This window comes from Malaclemys terrapin, chromosome 11 (genome assembly GCF_027887155.1).
Source record: "Malaclemys terrapin pileata isolate rMalTer1 chromosome 11, rMalTer1.hap1, whole genome shotgun sequence".
Lineage (NCBI taxonomy): Eukaryota > Metazoa > Chordata > Testudines > Emydidae > Malaclemys > Malaclemys terrapin.
In genome coordinates, this window is record NC_071515.1 from 74611544 (window position 1) to 74627549 (window position 16006).

A 16006-nucleotide genomic window follows, 5' to 3' on the forward strand; every position below is an offset into this window, starting at 1 on the left:
ATGAGTGCCAATAGGTGGCGCTCAAGAATATATTGCCTCATTCCTGGGTTTTGTAGGATCAATAAAACATGTCGTTATTGTTGCATAGGGCAAATGGCTACCTCTGGAGCTCTTGCATCAGCTCTTAGCACACATTATCTCTGGGTACATTTATCCCAAAGGTAGTATGGCGGGTAAATTTGCACGAGGGTGACTTCCTGGTTTTGGAACCTGCAATTCATTTCCAAATGCTTCATTTTGCACCAACAGTGCATTGAAGTGGATGTGCGAATCTGAGTATTTACCCATATAACTGTCTGACTGTGGATCCAAGCGACATAGCTAGAGTTGGGCACTGACTGAAAATGAATTCTCAGAGCAACAACAGGGACGCACACTTTTTGCACCCGCAAAATGGAAACTGGGCTCCAGGTAGGAGACTATCTGTGGTACTGTATCAGAGTTACAGAGTCAGCCTCACCTCAGTCCCTGGAAAAGTCATGGAGCAGGTCCTCAAGGAAACCATTTTTAAGCACTTGGAGGAGAGGAAGGTGATCAGGAACAGTCAACATGGATTCACCAAGGGCAAGTCATGCCTGACCAACCTGATTGTCTTCTATGATGAGATAAATGGCTCTGTGGATATGGGGAAAGCAGTGGACATGATATATCTTAACTTTAGCAAAGCTTTTGACATGATCTCTCACGGTATTCTTGCCAGCAAGTTAAAAAAGTATGGATTGGATGAATGGACTATAAGGTGGATAGAAAGCTGGCTAGATTATCGGGCTCAACAGGTGATCAATAACTCAATGTCTAGTTGGCAGCCGGTATCAATGCACTTAGGACGGAAGAATCCCATGCACTGCTACAGGCTGGGGACCAACTGGCTAAGCAGCAGTTCTGCAGAAAAGGACCTGGGGATTACAGTGGATGAGACGTTGGATAGGAGTCAGCAGTGTGCCTTTGTTGCCAAGAAGGCTAATGGCATATTGGGCTGCATTAGTAGGAGCACTGCCAGCAGATCGAGGGATGTAATTATTCCCCTCTATTTGGCACTGGTGAGGCCACATCTGGAGTATTGTGTCCCGTTTGGGGGCCCCCCCACTACAGAAAGGATGTGGACAAATTGGAGGGAGTCCAGCGGAGGGCAAGGAAAATGATCAGGGGGCTGGGGCACATGATGTATGAGGAGAGGCTGAGGGAACTGGGCTTGTTTAGTCTGCAGAAGAGAAGAGTGAGGTGGGATTTGATAGCAGCCTTCAACTACCTGAAGGGGGGTTCCAAAGAGGATGGAGCTCGGCTGTTCTCAGTGGTGGCAGATGACAGAACAAGGAGCAATGGTCTCAAGTTGCGGTGGGGGAGGTCTAGGTTGGATATTAGGGAAACACTATTTCACTAGGAGGGTGGTGAAGCACTGGAAGGGGTTACCTAGGGAGGTGGTGGAATCTCCATCCTTAAAGATTTTTAAGCCCTGGCTTGACAAAGCCCTGGCTGGGATGATTTAGTTGGGGTTGGTCCTGCTTTGAGCAGGGGGTTGGACTAGATGACCTCCTGAGTTCTCTTCCAACCCTGATATTCTATGAACAGCTACAGATAGCCCCTAAAAACTGTGTCTCCTCCCAGACGAGGGGGGACCCCTGACTCAGGAAGTAACCCTGACATTAGGGTGTGGGCGAGGTGTTTCCTGGCCAGGGAAAGCAAAAGTATTTTTAGAGTCAGCAGCAGGAGGGGAGCGGCCTCTGCCCACCTCTTCCTGTAATAAAATACATGTTCTTTTGTTTACTGAGCTTTATCCAGGGACTCTGCCTGCTTGTGTTAATCCACCCACAAGGACACCACGAGGTCATGCAGCAGTGCTTATCCGGCCCCTGTTACCAGCGCGTCTGAGCGCCTCACAATCTTCATCGTATTTATCCTGACAATGCCTCTGTGAGGCGGGGAAGTGCTGTTAACCTCAGCACCCCCCCTTGTAATATGTGGCTAAGTGAGGTGTCCAAGGTCACACAGAAAATCTGTGGCAAAGCCAGTTTTTGGAAGGCCTAGGCTAGTGCCCTAACTAGCTCCCCTCTCTAAAATGCTGTGCCTATGGGTACAGTGTGGAATGGCAGAGATCTGGAATCAGACTGAAATTTCCACAGGGTCTTCAGATCCAGGGGTTCGTTCATCTCACTGTCGAAATAAAGGCCCAGCCCTGAAGTTCAGATCCAAATCCAGGTGAAGATGAGATTTTATCGCTGTAAAAATGAAGAGGACCAAGCAGAGTTGGGGGGAAATGGTTTATGAGAACACCACGGGACGAGAGAGGAGCCCAGTCACCAAGGCGAAATAAAGTTCTCACCCGCTAGTGAGGATTTGTGGGGAGCAATAAAGGCAGCCATGTTAAAAAGCAGTAATACTGCCGGGGGAAAGGTGTCAGATTACAGCAGTTTAATGATTACTGGGAGATTAAAGTGAAGAACAATGCAATAAGGACCCCGCCTAATATAAAAGGGTTGTCAATAAATGTGTCAGATTACAAGCAAAATCAGATTGCCAAGGTACCCCAGAGACAGAGGAAATGAAAGTGTTTCGGGAGTAAAGAAACTGCTGGCCTTGAGTTTGGGAGATTTATTTGTTTGTAATTAACAGAGCTGCCTGTATCACTCGGCACATATCTGCTCTGCTTTCCTGCACAGATAGCGGTTTGTTAGCTTTGCAGTAATGCCATTTGCTCCAAGTTATTGAAGAGCGAGAAGTTCTGGACTAGAATCATAGAAATGTAGGACTGGAAGAGACCTTAAGAGGTCATCTTGTTCACTCCCCTGCACTGAAGCAGGATGAATTATTATTCTACACCATCCCTGACAGGTGTTTGTCTAACTTATTCTTAAAAACCACCAGTGACTGAGATTCCACAAACTCCCTACAGAATGTATTCCTGTGCTTAACTACCCTTAGAGTTAGGAAGCTTTTCCTAATTTCTAACTTATACCTCCCTTGCTGCAATATAAGCCCATTATTCTTGTTCTGTCCTCAATGGATAAGCAGAGCAATTTATCACTTTCCTCTTTATAGCAACCCTTTATGTACTTGAAGATGGTTATCATGTTCCCCCTCAGTCTTCTTTGCTCCAGACTAAACAAACCCAGGTTTTTTTTCAATTTTTCCCGGCAGGGTCAGGGTTTCTAGACCTCTGATCATCTTTGTTGGTTTCCTCTAGACTTTCTCTGGTTTGTCTATGTCTTTCCTGAAGTGTGGTGCCCAGAATTGGACACACTACTCCAGTTGAGGTCTTATCAATGCTGAGTAGAATGGAAAAGTTACTTCGCATGTCTTGCTTACAACAATCCTGCTAACATAGGTGCTGAGTTCATGGGTGCTCCAGGGTTGGAAAAAAAAAATTAGCCGGTCCTTAGCACCCACTGGCAGCCAGCTCCCCTCTCCCGCCCTGCACCTCCCACCCGCCAGTGGCCCCGCTGATGAACTCCTCCCCCATCCTCTCAGCACCTCCCAGCTGCCGCAATCAGCTGTTTTGCAGCGTGCAGGAGGCTCTGGGAGGAAGGAGGATCAGTGGAGATGGAGCACACTCAGGAGAGGAGGCGGAACTGGACAGGAAGAGGCGGGCCAGGGGTGGGGACTTGGGAGAAGGGGCGGGGCCTGGAGCGGAGCAGAGGGTTGAGCACCTCCTGGGCCTAGAAGAAGCCGGTGCCTATGCCTGCTAATACGTTCCAGAATGATGTTTCCTTTTTTGTGATCTACTATAACCCCCAGATCCTTTTCTGCAGCATTCCTTCCTAAGCAGCAATCATTTTCCATTTTGTATTTGTGCAATTGATTATTCCTTCCTAAGTGGAGTACTTTGCATTTGTCCTTACTGACTATCATCCTGTTTATTTCAGACCATTTCTCCAGTTTGTCAAGATCATTTTGAATTCTAATCCTGTCCTCTAAAGTACTTGCAACCCCTCCCAGCTTGGTATTGTCCACAAACTTAATAAGTGTATGCTCTGTTCCACTATACAAATGATTGATGAAGATACTGAATAGAACTGGACACAGGGATAGATCCCTGCTGACCCCAATCATAATGCCCTTCCAGCTTGACTGTGAACCATTGATACCTACTCTCTGAGTGTGGTTTTCCAACCAGTTGTGCACCCATCTTATAGTAGGTTTGTATAGGCTATATTTCTCTAGTTTGCTTGTGCGACGGTCATGTGAGACAGTACCAAAAGCCTTGCTAAAGTCAAGAGATATCTATGGCTTCCCTTCCTCCACAAGGCCTGTACGGGTTGTTACCCTGTCAAAGAAGGACATTAGGTTGATTTGACATGATTTGTTCTTGACAAATCCATGCTGACAGTTATTTATCACCTGTCCTCCACACATTCTCAAAGATAATTGCTAAAGGCTCAAAGATCTCTTCAGCCAGCTCCTTGCGTATTCTAGAATGCATTTCATCAGGCCCTTTCGACTTGAAGGCCTCTAACTTGTCTAAGTAATTCTTAACTTGTTCTTTCCCTATTTTAGTCTCAGAGCAGACCTATTTTACACTGATGTTCACTATATTAGGCTCTAATCACTGCTAACCTGGCTAAAAGGCATTAAACACTTCAGCCATTGCTGCATAGTTTGCTCTTGTGCCTTTAAAAAGGTCTTTTTTTTAAAAAAATGCCAACTCTCCTGAACTCTTTTTTCCCCTTAGACTTGCTCGGATCTTGGATAATCTGTGCCCTGTGTATTTTCCCAACAGATGTCTGAATAGTTGAAATCCCCCATCATCACCAAGTAGTGTGCTTTGGAAGATTTTTAGTTGTTTAAAACAATTCTCATCCACCTCTTCTTCCTGGTTAGGTGGTCTCGAGTAGACCCTATCATGACATAACTCTTGTTTTTTAATCCCTTTTATCCTTACCTAGAGACTTTCAGCAGCTCTGCCTCCCACTTCTATCTCAACCTCCGTGCAAGTGTATACATCTTTGATATGCAAGGCAACGCCTCCTCCTTTTTTTCCCAGCCTGTCCTTCCTGAGCAAGCTGTACCCTTCTATACCAGTATTCCAGGCATGTAAATTATCCCACCAACTCTCTGTGATGTCCATTATATGGTCAATTCTGATTAGTCACTAGTATTTCTAGTTCTTCCTGTTTATTTCCTATATAAATTGCATTAGTATACAGACATCTAAAATGTTAATTAGATTTTCATGCTATATTCCCTCTTGTCTCCTTTGTTCCTGCTGTGATTGTCCATGGTCCCACCCAGATTCCAACCCTTCACCAGGTCTTCATGCTCTGGACTTACCTGTGGGTTTTTATCTCTTGCCCCCTTTGAACCTAGTTTAAAGCTCACCTATCTAGGTTAGGCAGTCTGTAGCCGAAGATACTCTTCGCCTTCCTTGATAGGTGGACCCCACCTTCTTCTCAGAACAGCATCCCATGGTTCATAAACAAACTAGGGAAATACAACCTAGATGGAGCTATTATAAGGTGGGTGCAAAACTGGTTGGAAAACTGTTCCCAGAGTGCAGTTATCAGTGGTTCACAGTCAAGCTGGAAGGCCATATTGAGTGGGGTCCTGTAGTGATCAGTTTTGTGTCCAGTTCTGTTCAGTATCTTCATCAGTAGTTTAGGTAATGGGATAGAAGGTGCACTTATAAACTTTGCGGACGATACCAAGTTGGAAGGGGTTGCAAGTATCTTGTAGAATAGGGTTAAAATTCAAAATGATCTGGTCAAACTGAAGAAAATACGATGAAATTCAACAAGGACAAATGCAAAGTACTCCACTTAGGAAGGAACAGTATTGCAGAAAGGGATCTGGTAGTCATAGTGGATCACAAGCTACGTATAAGTCAACAGTGTAATACTGTTGCAAAAAAAGCAAACATCATTCTGAGATGTATTAGCAGGAGTGTTGTAAGCAAGATACAAGAAGGAATTCTTCCACTGGACTACCTACTGATTAGGCCTCAACTGGAATAGCGTGTCCAATTCTGGGTGCCACATTTCAGGAAAGATGTGGACAAATACAAGAAAGTGCAGAGGCCCCTCCTGGATCAGCACTTTTCTAACTTTCAATAAACTTTTAATATCAGAGGCGCCTAGACTCAAGGTTTCCCAGCCACCAAGGTTTTTAGTCTCAGTTGTTTACCTGTTTGTCCCCTCCTCCCATGCTGATTAGTTGAAACTGTAGCTAGTTTTGACCTTGGTTCGGAAAGCCTATCTCCAAATTAACCCTTAACTCTAGGTGGTGTTCTATTTCATTACTTCAGGGTGGCTGCATGCACATAATATGGTTGCAATAGCTTGATCACATGCTGGGGTATACACACCCCTCAAATCCTGGGCAACGTTACCTGGCTTTTCTCTATGGAAAGAAGTGGCCCTACTTCGGGAATTGGTTCCTACCTTGGAGATAAATCAATCAATAGTATTTATCTGGCCTCCATCACCAGAGTAATTGAGCACCACACAATCTTTTTAATATAATTATCCTCACAGCACCCTGTGAAGTTCATTGTCCCCATTTTACAGATGGGGGAACTGGGACCCATGTAGACTAAGTGACTTGCCTAAGGTCACACAGGCAGTCTGTGCTAGAGCAGGGACTTGAACCCAGCTCTTTCAAGTTCCAAGCTAGTGCCATGGCCACTGGACCATCCTTTCTGCTTACAGTGTGGTGTGAAGAAGGCTTTTTCAATTGATTGACAGGGGCAAGCAAGCTATTCATTTCCTTTGAGCAAGGCATGCTAGCAATGGAAGGAGTTTGGGGCACTGTACAACTTAGCTTCTCTACCTCTCGGTCAGTGGGGAGGGCAGCCCCAGGGCAGGAGGTGCTGAGCTTTGCGAAGGATCTTCGATATCGTAACTGACCTGTGTCAGTTGGCCCACCGAGCTGCTATGGGGTGGTTGGGAGATACTGCCTCACTGGCCGGCCTGAGTCTGTCACTAGGGAATTAGCAGAGGGAGGGGAGCACCGGCAGGGGTCTGTAGCCGGCGTCCCTCAGGCCGGGGAGCGCCAGCAGGGGTCTCTAGTGTTGTCAGGATTCTGCTATCCAAGGCGGGTTGGCCGGGGTAGGGAAACGCAGGCCCACCCAACTCCACTGCGTTCCAGCCCAGGGCCCTGACAGTGGTGGGGGGTCCCGCCACTGGGTCAGCGGGGTCCCTCCGCAACATGCTGACCAAATAGACTCACCGCACTCAGGGCCGGCTCCAGCATTTCTGCCGCCCCAAGCAAAAAAAAAAGCGATCGGCAGAGGCAACTGGGTGGGGGGGGAGGCGCGATCGGCGGCGGCAGTTCAGCGGCAGGTCCTTCGCTCCTAGAGGGAGTGAGGGACCTGCTGCCCCCGAATTGCCGCACATGCCGCCCCTCTCCCTTGGCCGCCCCAAGCACCTGCTTGTTAAGCTGGTGCCTGGAGCCGGCCCTGACCGCACTGTGCAGTTCTGTCCCTGGGCTACGTCCTACCCAGTCCCTCCAGCTCGTCCGGGTACTCGGCTGCTGGCAGCTCCAGCTCCCCCTCAGTGTCCGGCTCCTCCAGTTCCTCCGAGTATTCGGGTAGCCCCAGTCCTTCCTCCAGGTCAGGTTTCTCCTGGTCCAGGGCCTCCCTGGCACAGCAGCAGGGTCTGAAGGTAGCGGTCTGGGTCTGCCTCCCTCCCTGGTGCTGCTCTCACTGGGCTATGGGCCCCACCCTTTGTACTTCCTGTCCTACCCCTCCCCTTCTGGCTGAGAGAGTGGCGCTCAGGGCCGGCTCCAGGGTTTTGGCCGCCCCAAGCAGCAACAAAAAAAAGCCACAATCGCGATCTAAAAAAAGCCGCGATCGCAATCTGCTGCGGCAATTCGATGGGAGGTCCTTCACTCCCAGGCGGAGTGAGGGACCATCCGCCGAATTGCCGCCGAATACCTGGACCCGCCGCCCCTCTCCGGAGTGGCCGCCCCAAGCACCTGCTTGAGAAGCTGGTGCCTGGAGCCGGCCCTGGTGGCGCTTTACCCTCAGGTTTGGAGGGAAGCTACCCTGGCTCCCTACAGTAACCTGTTGGACAGGTGACACAGCTGCCATACGAGTCTGCTATTTATTCAGAGCTAAGGAGCCTGTTTTGAAGCTCAAGTGGAAGGCTTGTGCTTCTCGTGCTGGAAAGCCCAGGTTCAGTTCCTCAAGGAGACCATGATCGTGCAGAGCCATGCAAGGCTTTTGTTGCAAGATCTGCATTTCCTCAGTTTTATCATTTGAAACCGAGACGCCTGGCCAAGACTCTGGAACAAAAATGACTATTTCTTACAGTGCGTGCTTCATCAGTAAACCTCAAAGCACTTCACAATCTTTAATACTCTTTAGCCTCACAACATCCTTAGGAGGTAGCGAAGCATTATTATCCCCATTTCACAGATGAGGAAACTGAGGCACGGAGCAGCTAAGTGACTTGCTTTCCCCCACAGGAAAGCTGTGGCAGAGCAGGGAGTTGAACCTGGGTCCTAAGCCAATGCCCTAGTCACTGGACCATCTGAAGCTCATTAAAAACAGGCTTGGGTTCATTTACACCCAGAATTCAAAGGGCAACATGAAGGATGGGACCCCCAAACAAATTAAAATTGAGGGGAGAGGTTCATAAACCTGCAAACAAAACCCACACAGATCTAGAGAAGATGCTATATCCGGCCTTTTGTGATTAGCCGCTCTTCAGTGGAGTATAGCCCACTAGCAGAAAGAGAGCCGACAAAACCTACACTAGGTTTGCAAATATGCGTCAAGTTGTTATATGCACAGCAATAAGAGGCAGCCGGTTTGTGATGTTAGTTTCAAGTGATGGTATGTCTTTTCTCTGCCTCAGAATTGTTTGCTACACAACAAGAATAAAAACACAACTAAACCATAGCATTAGCACAGCATCATTTTCCCTCTGCTGGGGCAATGGTGCTCCACCAATTCTAATCAGCGTGGACCCAGGAATCCTGTATGCAGTCTCTGTGCATCTGGGACCGTAACATAATTAAGGCTAAGATTTAGTCATGGGTATTTTTTGTAAACAAAAATTCACAGCACCTGTCCATGACTTACTATAAATACCCCTGACTACATCTTAACTGCTCCTGGAGCACCACTGCCCTGGGGAGGCCCGGTGCATAGCTGCTCACTTTTCAATGATCCAGTAACCACCCACAGTGATCAAAGTTTCCCTTTGGGTAGGAATGGGAAGTTTCCTGGGACCTCCCAGGCTGTGATCCACCACAGTTCAACAACAGCCAAAACTGAAAGGAAAACCAAACCCTTTGTCTCTCCGTCCTGGCTAATGGTTGGTTCTGGTAATGGCTTCCAGCTTGTTCTCTCTCAGCCCTGGACTCTAGGCTATTTGGGAAATGGAGTCCTGAGCCTCTGTAGGCATTGCTGCTGACGAGACTGAAAGTAACATGTCAGGAACAGCCAGTCGCAGAGGAGGTTACAGGTATAGAACAGAGAAATCACAGCCACAGGAATAGTATGACAGAATTTCTACGCTAATTTAGAAATTCTGTCATACTATCCCTGTGGCTGTAATTGTCACAGGTGTTGTCAGCAGCAACATGTCCAGGTTCAAGCTTGGAGTCCTCCTTAAAACTAACTCGGGCTTGAGCCCCACCAGCTAGAATTCCTGGGATCCCAAACTACCTCCCTGGAGCTCCCTTAATAGGCAATACTTTGGTCTAATTTCAGTTGTTGGGTTTAGTGTGCAGGTGCTGGTGGCCGGTGGTGTACAGGAGCTCAAACTAGATGATCTGGTGGTCCCTTCTGGCAATAAACTCTATGATCCAATGATTCTTAATACTTACTTACCCTGAGGGAGCGTGTGTTTCATACACAGACTCCGTGCTCATCGATAACTCTAGCATTAGTAGTCTGTAACATTGGTTCCTCAGCCACCAATGTGAAGGTCCAACTGGAAAGTATCCCTTTACCCCATCACTTCCCCATCTGCTAAACCTCACTCATGGTTTGGTTTCAGTGGGTAGCATAGTCCCAGAGTCCTGGGGGGCACTCGGCAGGCCTCTCTTCTGTCCCCTGAGGGACAGTGTGTAGTCTCATTCTGAGGCTGTACCACTTAACTCACCAAGTGATTTCAGCTTTATTTAATGGATGGATAGGAAAGGCCTCCCCAGAATTCGCTCAGCTCTGCTGCTATCCTCTGCTAATTCACTGAAGTGCTGTCTTAATTTTGCACCTGATTGAAGAGCTGCACCATCTCCCACTGAACAATCCTCCTACCAACATTGGATACTCAGCTGTATAAAAGACCCTCATTCACAGTCCTTGCTAGCAGATAAGAGCGGTTTTTCTTTCTCTCCTCTCAGTTCAGTTCCACTACCCAACCAATTCTATGTCGGTGTACAGTTATGGTGACTGTAATTGGTGGAATTCTGGGTAAAAAGCTTATGCAAGTTCTCTGTAGATGTACAATACCTTCCTGTGACGGGGTTGGGACTCACCATCCGGGGCCTCCTACTGGTTACTCCGGGGAATTAGCTCAGTCCAGTGGAGCGTCCCCTCCAGGTGGTGTCCCGTCCGTCGTCTCGCCTTCGGTTTGGGGTGTCCGGATCCGCGTTGCTCCCAAGCTTGCGGCGTCCTCTTCGAGCCACTGCCCTCCGGCAGTGCCCCTTAGTCCATCCTCACCCCCTTCTGGGGTGAATCAATCAGCTGCCTCTCTGTGACCTGGCCGATGTGGCCAACTGCACCCTCAAAGTCACTCCCCTCTTGGCAGGGGGTTGGTGCAGCTCTAGATGGCCACTCCATCAGCTGGGTGCAAGGTAAGGGGAAAGGGGACCCAGGCCCACCCAATACTCTGGGTCCCAACCCAGGGACCTTCTAGTGGCAGCCGTCCTGCCCTCCTTCTCTCCCTCCATCTGTCCACATCCCTGGGCTGCTTTCCTTTCGGCCCCTCGCACCGGCTAGGCCCTTCCCTTCAGGGCCTGCAGCCTGACAGACTCCGGGCTGGAGTTACCCTCTGCTCCCCCGGGCCTGCCCAGCACTGCACTGTCCCAGGTGCTAGTCTCCCAGGCCAGAGACAGACCTTCCCCTGTCAAAGGCCTGGGATAGACTGCCTGCTGTTCCTCCTGAGCAGCCTTTTATAGGGCTGAGCCTGGCCCTGATTGGCTCCCTCTAATCTGGGCCCTGACTGGCTCCCTATAAAGCCTTCCCTGAGTGGCTCCCTGTCTGTGCAGGCCCACTGGCTTGCTGCAGTCCACATTCAGGGAATGGGGCAGCTGCCACCCCACTACACTTCCTTACTAATAGATGGAGGCTGAGAGCTCCTTCCCTAGGGAGCTTCTGTGCATCTGGAGTTCTGAGTAAGTAGTTTTATGTAGCTCAGAGGCCGTTCTTCCCCCGATCACCAACAGATAGAAGGAGAAAGCTCCTTACCTTCAGGCTACAGGGCTATATAAGCTAGGTGACTTTTTTTGGTGAATAGCAACTTTCCTGAAAAATACATTTTGTGAGGGCACTGAAATGATTCTCAAATTCAACAAAATAGTTTTGGCTGAAAAAAACCTGAAAAGGAAATGTAAAAGAAGTTGAAAGTTTTGCAATTAAAAAAAAAAAAAAAAAAAACAAAGACCACAAAATAAGGGTGAAAAACACCAGAAAATGATTTAATTGAAAAGGAAAACTACAAAAAAAAGGGAGGGGGTAATCTGGTCAGCACAAAATGTTTTGGTTGATTTAAAATGAAATTTTTTGATTCAAAGTTTTGAACAAATCAGCAAGGGAGGGGTGTTTCAGATTCTCTGGTTCATCCCCCAAACACAAACATCAATTATTTGCTCACTGCAAATATATAGCACAAAATATTTATTGTTGCCCTTTTTCTGACACCAGTATCTGACAGCTGACATTAGTGTTGCCCACTGCCAAGTAGTAGCAGATGTGTGGTGCCTTACAGGTCAGCTTCCCTAAGTAGTGTAATTATACTCGAGGTATAACATGCTTTATTTACACATATATCTCAGAACAGAGGCGGTCACCAATAGCATGCAGGAAATCTCCTCTTCCAGAAATCTCATTCCATCCATCAGTGTCAATTCCCAAGAAATTATTCTGTCCCACGAATTGCCTCCAAATAGAGAGAATAAAGCAGAAAGCAAACTCTATCATCCATACTTTCTCTCCAATGACCAAGGCATAACAAAGCCAAGAACTGCACAGGTTTCAGAGTGGTAGCCATGTTAGTTTGTAGCAGCAAAAACAATGAGGAGTCCTTGTGGCACCTTAGAGACTAACACATTTATTTGGGCATAAGCTTTCATGGGCTAAACCCCACTTCATCAGATGCAGGTAGTGCAAAATACAGTGAGCAGTTTATATATACAGCACATGAAAAGAGGGGAGTTGCCTTACCAAGTGGAGGGTCAGTGCTAACAAAGCCAATTCAATTAAGGTGGAAGTGGCCTATTCTCAACAGTTGACAAGAAAGGGTGAATATCAAGAGAGGGAAATTTACTTTTATAGTGCTAATGAGGTCAATGCAATCGAGGTGGATGTCGCCCATTTCCAACGGTTGACAAGGAGGTGTGAGTATCAGCAGAGGGAGAATTACTTTTTGTAGTGACCCAGCCACTCCCAGTCTTTATTCAGGCCTAATTTCATGGTGTCCAGTTTGCAAATTAATTCCAGTTCTGCAGTTTCTCAGTGAAGTCTGGTTTTGAAGTTTTTTGTTGTTGAAGCTAATACTTTCACTAATACTTTTTTTTTTCTCCTTCCCACATCTTATCTCAAAAACAGCTTGTCCTAGAAACCTTCAAGTGAAGATCACAATGAGATGGAACACTTCCATTGACTTCAGTAGCCTTTGGATCAAGACTCAAGTGCCCAGAACTAATTTTTAATATTTGGGAAGTTATTCTCCATTGAATTAGGAACATCAGAATGATCCATTACAGATTCCAGAGGAATTAAAAAACCATCAAATGACTGTTGGAAGCCTAAACGTTCTTTTAAAGTACATTTCTAGCCCCATTTCCTTATGGAAATAGCCTTAAAAGGGTAACTCAATTGATAAGGCGGTTTGTCACAGTGACTTTTCTACAATAAATAGGTAAAATCACAGCTTGCCTCCAACCTTACCAGCTGTGCTTTTGACTGATACCTCCCTAGCTACCACACAACAGCTCCTAAGTCAATTATGCTCCTGGCATAACTGTGCATGCTTTAACTGGGAAACGCTGGCCGCTGTAAAGTTTTGATTTCTTTTACATATTAACCTTCACTCTGGATTTATTGTGGATCTGATGGTTGGCTTTAAAATATTAGTGTTCTTTTAATAGTATTTCATTTTCACTCTGAAAAGATCTGATATACACCATCAACCTTAACAAAGTTCTGTGTCCGGGTAAAATATATTTATATAGCTGTCAAGCTGGTCTCTGCTTAGACTGCCTGGAACAGACACCATGTTTCTTGATGGTCTGGCAAGCACCTAGCGCAAACTGATCATTACCATATATAAATAATAACAATAGATTGAAATTCATTGGGTTACATTAGTGATAGGAATAATGAGGTGACATGAGGAGGTTGGAGGTCAGTGAATTAATGGCAGAACTGTTTATTATTTAGATTTGTTTCAATTTAATCTACATTCTACTACGGATAGTTATTAAGTGATGCACCCATGCTGTGGGTGTCCCTAAATCTCCAACTGCTAGAAGCATCTGGCCCTGACCACAGGCAGAGACACGGTACTGGGCTAGATGGACTATTGGTCTGACCCAGTATGGATGTTCTTCTGTTCTTAACTTTAAACTCTTCAAGAGGGTCCAGGGCATTAGCCTTGGAGTTGGGAGACCTGGGCTCACATCCCTGATTCACCACAATTCTCTCGTTTTGCAGGAGGTAATAGTGCTTCCTCACCTCACAGAGGTGTTAGAATAATTACATTGAAGGTGATGAGGTGCTCAGATACTATGATGACGTACCCCTGAGCTCATTAGTAGCCTCACTGAATTTGGGACCTGCTTCTATGACCATTGTAATTCAGATAAGTGTTGCCATTCACTTCAAAGTGAGCCGGATCAAGGCCTTGAGCCCTGATTCAGGAAGATACATGCCTATCTTTAAACATATCAAGAGTCCTAGTGAAGTCAATGGTGCTACTGACATGATTTAAGCTAAGCAGGTACTGAAGCGCTTGGCTGGATCAGTGTCTCAGTTGGGAAGAATAGTTTTCCACCGCTGAACAGGCTGGAGCTCCATCTCCAAATGCCACACATAGCTCTCCCAGGATTCACAGGACTATGATATCCTGAATTCAAGTCCAGTGTCTTACCCACAGACCCATTCTTCCTCTCCCACATCTTCACCGTAATGCATGTAATAGATTTTTCTCTTCTGTTCCTCGCTCCACCATTCTCAGCCACGTCAGGAGGCTCCTGCTGACTGTATGTTTGCCAATTTTCAACACCCAATATATACGCCTTGTTTTATTTCACAAACCCATTGCATCCTCTTCCATCTGCACAGGGGCCTTTCTCATTGGGTTCCACTGAGTTAGATAATTCCCTTTGTGTTTCATAATGAGATCCACAGATGAAAAGCGCAACAATTAGTGCAAAGACTTCTTCATTATTACTACTACAAATCCGTGGCAGAATTACAGAAGCATTTAACCAAACTGCAGGGGGAATCTGGCTGATATGAATGCATTATTTACTATCCTTTTTTTTTTTCCCCCTCTGGTTTCTTTTTCTGTTGGTCCTTGGTTTTTGTGTGTGTGTTTGTTTTAATATATAGCTCTTTAACCCCGGGATGTGGCTGGGTTGGATCTTATATTATTTATGCATCCTAATGGCTAGGAATGAAATCTGCCACCTCTGCTGATGTTGTTATTAATCCTGTAGTCACAGAATAATAGATGACAGAGATGGAAAAGACCTCCGAAGCTATGTAATCTGTCCCCATCCTTCCCCAGGCACGGCAGCATTCTTCCCTACTGCATATCTCTAGCACTTTGCCTAGCTGGGTTTTAAATGACTCAAGTAATGAGGTTTTTCATGGGGCTACTCATCATCTTACCTCTGATTATTGCGCTGGCTAATGGAGTTTGCGTCTCTCTCCCTCTCCTGATCCATCTCTCTCTTTTTATTACCTCCAGGCCCAACCCACCCCTTGCCCTCTGTCTTGTACCAAGCTTGAGTAGCCAGACTTGGGGCAGGAGTTTTCTGCAGGAGTCGAGGAATCCTGCTCGCCTGGCCATTCCTTTGAGTCTGCTCCATGGGGATTCACACCCAACAGAGCGGCTTTCTCTCCTCCCTTTGCCTGGCCTTGCAACTTGACTGGGGACCCGCAGTCTCTTACGTACACATGCAGCAAATCGGCACTCATTTCCTCCTTTGCAGCTGCAGAAGGATCCCTCCCCACTGTGTGTTTCCTCTGGTTTTCTAGTTCTTGTTTCACTATTTCCTTCCCCCCCACCGCCAATTCTCTGTATTATTCTCTGTAGCATCCTCAATGTGGCTATTTTCTACCTTGTGTTCCTGTTACTCCCTTTGCATTTTCATTCTGATTTCCCTTCCTTTTTAGGTTCCTTTTCTCGCTTTGATTTTTTTCTCCTCTTTGTACTTACATTGCTCATCAGCCTTCACCACAACAAGGCAGGACAATTCCTCTTTGTCAGGGAAAGAAGGATGGGCTGTGGTTCTGACACCAGAGTGTGGGGTGGGGGAGCGCTCCATGAGACCTACGTTCATTTCCTGGCTTTGCCCATGCTTTCTGGGCAAGTCAATTTCTCTGGGCATCAGCTCCCCATTTGTCCAATGGGGGATGATCAGAGTGCTTTACCTCCAGAGCTGGGGCAGGGAAAATCCCTTACTATTTGCAAAGGAGGTGGGATTAGTAGAGAGTAGAGCTGGTTGGGAAATCGGGGTGTAAAACCCCAGAAGAGCGATCTGGGCAGTTATCAGTTCAGAATCTCTCTTCCATCCCTATCAAATAACAGAGCAAAGCTTCAGGGAAAAAAAAACCCTGTGAGACTCTTGCGGGTCCAGCAGGGGCTGATGAAGAACAAAACTCGACAGACAAACT